Here is a 6,200-nt window from a genome sequence, read left to right as displayed (position 1 = left end):
CCCAGACACAGCCATTATGAAGATCAGGCCCTATTAAATATATTCAGTTTGATGTTTAGGCCCTGTTAAACACAGGCAGTTCAAAGCTGGCCTCCAATTAAGCAGAGGCGGTTGGAGAACTGGAGCTTGTGGGGAGGAGGGGACCTGTGGAGCAGCTCTACGTGTCGGCAGTTCCTCCCTGGTGGCAATGAGCCCCTGGCCAGCCGTGGGCGGGATGCTCGTGGTCCTGCCTGCACACGGTGAATTACCCCAAATTGGTTCTTCAGCATGAAGGGAGGTAGGGTCATCTCCAGGCTGGTGGAGATCGGAGGCTTCAGGAGAGGTTTGGAGGTGATGCTCACTGGAACAACTGGGGACTGGTGGAATATTGCTGACTGGATCAGGGGCTTGAGAAATTGGGGGAATAAACGGGCACCCTGTGTCCCCCTGAGTCTTCTCTGACTTTCAGAGACGTGCCAGTGGGCTGTGACATCTGAACTCTTCGGACCCGGGTAGGACCTGCGGCCATGCCATAGGTGGGGTGGTTGTGCAGAAGGGGAGGAACGCCCTGGATAGCCCCAAGGTGTTTGGGTGTGCAACACGCTGTGGATTACACGGAAACGTGGGCGCTCCCCTGCCTTCCGAGACCCGAAGAGCCATGCATGGCGTTGCCTGGGGTCTGTGGGTGGGGAGTTTGAGACCACACTGTCAGCACGATCCTCCCTTTCCTGCTGGCCACGATGGTGCGTGGGGCAGCCCCACGCCTGCTCCAGACCAGCTGGCTGGGGACCCAGCAGCAGTTTTGCTGCAGGATTGCACAGTTCCTGATTTCTTGTGTGGGCTTCATGGCTGCTCGCCTTATTAATGCGCATGGTTAAGAAATACATCTTGGTGGTGGCCTGGGGGACATGATGGGGACAGCAGTGGTGTCTGGTCCAAACTCCCTTCTCTGGGGCCCCAGCCATCTGTAACAGATAGCCCAGAGCTCTTGAGCCTTGGCTGGAGGAGACTTGCTTACGTGGCTAATGTTTTTCCTGCCAAATATCATCAACCAGCCGTCCTCCTCCCACTTTGTGCCTTCTCCCCGTGTTCATCACGGTGCTGCTCCTGCTCCGCTTTCGCCGTGGGTGATCCACAAAGGTGTGAAGAGCAAGAAGGGTCATTTTCTACCTGGTCCCCACATCGGTACAGGTCAGTGAAGAGCCCTTGAGATGCTCTTGCAAGTGTTACTGGCATCATCCCCTGGCGATTTGTTTGCAGGGGATTTATTTAGTGCTGCTTTTGGTCCTGAGCCTCAGTAGCACCAGATAACTTTTAATTAGTGCTGGGTACTTTTATCTTTGGAGTAAAGGGATTTTGCCATTTGGATTTTAGCATATGAAATATTAACTTAAATATATATTTAATTTTTGTATTAAATATTATATAGTAGCACAGTATTAATATTAAAACTTTAATACAATGTAAATGTCAGAATGAGTTGTAGTGATAAAACCTAAATGAAATGTATTTACCTCTCACTTACAGCAGCAAAAGATTTTCAAGTCAAAACAGATTTTTTTTTTTCACTTTTCAATAGAAGTGCAGTTTCTTTGTTCTACAAGAAACCATTCCATTAGAGGTTGTTTTGTGTGGTAGTTTGGGGTTTTTTTTTGATTTTTTTTTTTAACCACTTCTCATTCTCGTGACTCGAAGACCCAGGGCTTTAATGAGCGCTGAGGCTAAGACCTGCAGTGATAGATGAGAGTGCTGTCAGCTCTCATATCTTCTCATCCTGATCTTTCCTCTCCTATTTGCTCCTCTCCCTCCCTCGTTCTGTTCCTAGGAAGGAGATGCGCGTACCTGGCCCTGGGTGATGCTCAGACAGGCCAGAGAACACAAGCAGCCCCTTTCCCTGTGACCCTTGCTGGGCTCAGATAGCGCATACGCAGCCCAGGGTGTTGCTCGAGAGCCACGGTGAGGATGAATTTGCTGCGTGCACACTTGAAATCCTGGCTGGTGCACACGGCGTGCATGGTGGTGAGGTGGGGAAGCTGTCCCCAGGCATGCAGGGGAGGCACGAGAAGATGCTTCGGGCCCCCGCGGCCATGAGCAGTGTGAGATGAGACTTTGGGGCAGGGATGATGCCCTGCTCTGGCCCGACCTGTCTCCTCGCGCTGTTTGGTCTTGCTTGCTTGGCTTCTTGGAGAGAGGGGGGCGAAAGTCCCTCCTTTCGACCCTCAGCTGCCCCCTCCTGCCAGTAAGGCTGACCCTTTACGCCTTGAGTAAAGACACGAGGCAAAATTGCAAAGGAATCCCTGAGATGCTGCGGGGGATGGTGGAGAGGATGAGGGACTGGGGGGTCCCTGCTCTCCCGGGCAGCGGGGCTACGCTGGCACGGTCTGGGTGAGCTGGGATGCTGGCCTCGGGTGCCCAAGAGCCCCCGCGTAGCTCTGCTGTATTAACCAGGCAGGTTGTAGCAGAGAAATGGTTGGGGACCTGTCCCAGCAGGACAGGCTGGCTGGCCTTGTCCCCATCCTGGCCAGGCTTTTGATATTCCAGGTGGCTGCGATGGAGGAGCCCTGTCCCATGGGCAAAGGCCACCAGGACAGGCAGGGTGCTGCCTCCCCCTGCTCGGAGCAGCGAGGAGAAATCGTGATGCGTGAGCTGTGCTGAAGGAACAAGCGCAGAGCAAGCAAGTCTCTCGGTGCAATACTTATATGTACACGAGGTTTCCTTTTTCTTTCATCTTTTTATCTACACCCCTTTTGAAGAAGCAGCAGATGAAAGAGCCCACCACTCACATCAAACCCCTATCAAGTGCATTAAAGGAAATGTTTTTGGCTTTATGGTTTGCTTTGAAGGAACCAGTGGCAAAATGAGCTAGGAAGGCACAAAAGACACCCCAGCTAGTTTAGCTGCATTTCCAGTGTCAGAAATTTGTTCTCTGAAGTAATTAAGATGCAGGTGTTTGAAAAGGATGCACGAGGCTGCATCATTAAGGTGCACTTTAGCTCAGCTTGTCTTCTGCTGCACCCCCAAGATAGCTGCATGCTGCCCCAAATTACCTCTTCCACATAAAACAAGTCACAGGCTTTTGGGATGGCAGGGACAAGGGTAGAGATGCAGAAACATTTCAAAAGCTTGTCTCGGATAGACCTTCTGTTTTAAATTCCTTCTCCTTACTGAATGCAATAAATCAGATACAATGGCTTCCTGTATCAGGACTAAGATCGTGGCCCAGACTGGTGAGATAGCTGGGCAGGGCGATGGGTGGAGGTGTTGCCAACAGGCTGAGGATGGTGTGGATGCAAGGGTGGAGGGTTAGCTGGGCTCTCCCACCTTCTAGGAAATTGCTTTCCCTGTATCAGTGTGTTTGGGACCAGCGTTTAATAACGGGGCAGATCGCACATCATGATTGCGAGTATCTTAAACAGGGAGATGTGGAGATTTCATATTTTCCTCTGTGTGAGCTATAAATCGTAGCCCTTGTGTCTAGACATGTGAAGGTTAATAAAACCAAGTAGAAAATGAGTTCCCTTCAGCAGAGACAGTTGCTGATGGCATGCCAGCAAGCCCCCTGGGGCAGGACCGTGCTGCTCAGTGCTCCGTGCCTGGGGTCCCTGATCTCGTGGTCCTGAGGCGCATTCACGGACATAGCAAATATCAGCATCTGTTCCTCTCCTGTCCTCTCCTCCTCCTCAGTGGGGCTCCACAGTTGTTCTTGTTGGTCCCTTCCAGTAGGCACATGTGCAATCTCTCGACAGAGTGAGCACGTGGGCAATTTTAGGACAAATCAGTTGAAGGACCTTTTGCTGCAGGGTGCAATTAACCCCAGTTTTCCCATCTCTGCTGAGGGAAATCAAAGCTGTGTATAGCTTCTTTGGACAAATGTGGAGTAATTTTTATGGCAAACAAACAACCTTTCTAGATGTTATGGGCTCAACTATTTTGGTGGTCATAGCTCATCTCTAGGGTGGGAACTTCTCCACCGAGGAGGGATGCTGCAGTCCATCAGCCGCACGCAGCCCCCGGAGTACGCTGGGGTCTTCACTCCGTTGAAGAAACCATTATTAGTTATTTCCAATGTTCCAAATTATTTTTCCCTACTATTCAACATCAAATCTGTTTTGGGAGGCTTTTCACTGCAGTGAATGTAGGTAGTGGAAAGGAGACTGTAGGGATGTCCCGTGGGACATGGGTGAAGACCAGGGGGACGGGATCTTGGGCACAGAGGCAAGGCCCTGGAGCACACAGCACTTTGTTTCTGTAGCATCTCTTTGCTGTAAATGTATAGCGGTAGTAAGCATAAGGCTGAAATGCCTTGCTGTGTCCGAGGAGTTTTTGCCACAGCCGTGGCTCCCTGTGCAGTGGGAGGAAGCAGCCACGGGCAGAGGGATGCCATTGCAGCCCCATGGCACCCACAGCCATGGGGATCAGCACACAGTCGCTGTATTTGATCGTTTCTGAAACGCGGAGGAATATAAAAATCTAATGATAGCTGGAGTTTGATTTTTATGAGTGGAAGGGGAGCGTTGTACTTTTTACCACTAGTCATAGAGGGGCTGAAACTAAATTGAACCCAGAAGTTTAATCTGGTTTTTACAAGCTGAGAAGAGCTGGCAAGGAGGAGCAGTTAGCAGGAGGGGAGGGAGGGGATGCCGGATGCCCCGGGAGGCACCAGCCTCTGCTTTCAGCCTGGCCTTCAGGAAGGAGGGGGGACTGGCCCCGACTCCCCTTGCCACACACGCAAGGGGCCTGTGTGCCAGACCCCGAGTCGATCCCCCCTCCCTGGGACACACCATGCTGCTCGGTGCGATGCTGAGCGGTACCTTATGCAGCTTCAGACCAAGTTTGGGGGATTGGATGCTGTGCAGCCCAACGAGTCTGGGCTAATACACCCTGCTGTGCGGCAGCCTGGCTGAAACCACTTGCCAGCAAGACTGCTATTCCCTCTAGGATCCTCTTTTTTTTTTTCTTTTCTTTTTTTTCCCCAGCGATAACGTAGGTAGTCCCTGCAGGCAGAAGTAGCTCCACGCAGTTCCTGGCTAAGAGGCACCAGAGAGGGTTGGGCACCAAAATACAGATCGGCAGGAACATTAGGGCTGCCTCCGGCTTTGTACTTGGGTGGCTTTGGGGACCGCTGAGACTTCATCTCTGCAGCTACCGCTGCTGTTTCTCTCCCAGCCCAGGCAGGCACAGGCCATTCAGTGCCTTGAGGAGTGGTAGTTGCTGAGCTGATGAGAAATCTGCCCTTAATTTGGAGGCATCTGTAAGTGTGGCTCGCTGGATTTGTAGGGAAACGCTATTGAGCTGCTGTGCTATTGATTTAGACATTTACCTGGGGTTTGCAGTCTCACGCCTCTTCCTTTCTGTTTGCTTTGGGGCTCTGCTGGTGTGCATTGACAGGAGCTATTCCCTCATTGTCCGGGGAAGGGGAGCGGGGGAGCGCTGGCACAGCTACAGTGTGCCCCCCGGGCCGGGCTCACACCTTCAGGGTGAAGCTTGTTCACAGAGCCTGGTGCAGTGCAGCACTGTCCCAGCAAAGAAATTTATTTTTTGTCCTTCCAGGCTCAATTTTCCACTGTGGCGATCCATAGGAGACGGAGAACACCCGCTGCAACCTCTCCATGGTATCACCTTGCGGTCAGACGCAGAGAATGCAAGGATTCGAAGGGGACAGCAATTTTTTAAGGAAACTTCCAAGCTCCCCCCTTTGCTGGATGATGGCATGTCTCAGGACATCACTAAGAGGAGGTGTCATGAATGCTGATGTCCTAGAAGAGGCCACCAAGAAGAAATTCCTTCTTCCAGATGCTGCTTCAGCATCTCTTGTCAGACGGTAATCCTCCTGGTCCTCACCCCTTGCCCTGCAGAAGGAGCTGCCGAAGCCACTGAGCAGCTCAAGGCACTAAGCCGAATAGATAGACTTAATTCTGCTGGCTGGCAAACCCACAGCATCCGGGGTAGAGTGCGACTGCTGCCCATGGCGTGAGCCCCTGTCCCCAGCGCTGTCCTCCCAGGCAGGGCTGGCTTGTCATCCCCCTGGTCCCCAGCCTCGTGGGACAGGGTGCTTCACCCAGCGCCGCAGCTCCTGGGGTCACCCCAGCCTCACAAACCCATCTAGGGCTGCCCCTACACCTGCATCGACACAGCCAGACTCTGCTGGGCAGCAATTTAACCCATGGATGGTGTCTACAAAGCTCCCTCCTATTTTCCAGCTGCATTTCCCAGCCCATTGG

The sequence above is a fragment of the Balearica regulorum genome, chromosome 16 (genome assembly GCF_011004875.1).
Source record: "Balearica regulorum gibbericeps isolate bBalReg1 chromosome 16, bBalReg1.pri, whole genome shotgun sequence".
NCBI classification, from domain to species: Eukaryota; Metazoa; Chordata; class Aves; order Gruiformes; family Gruidae; genus Balearica; species Balearica regulorum.
The sequence above is the reverse complement of the archived record's forward strand: the minus strand, read 5'-3'. Positions refer to the sequence as shown.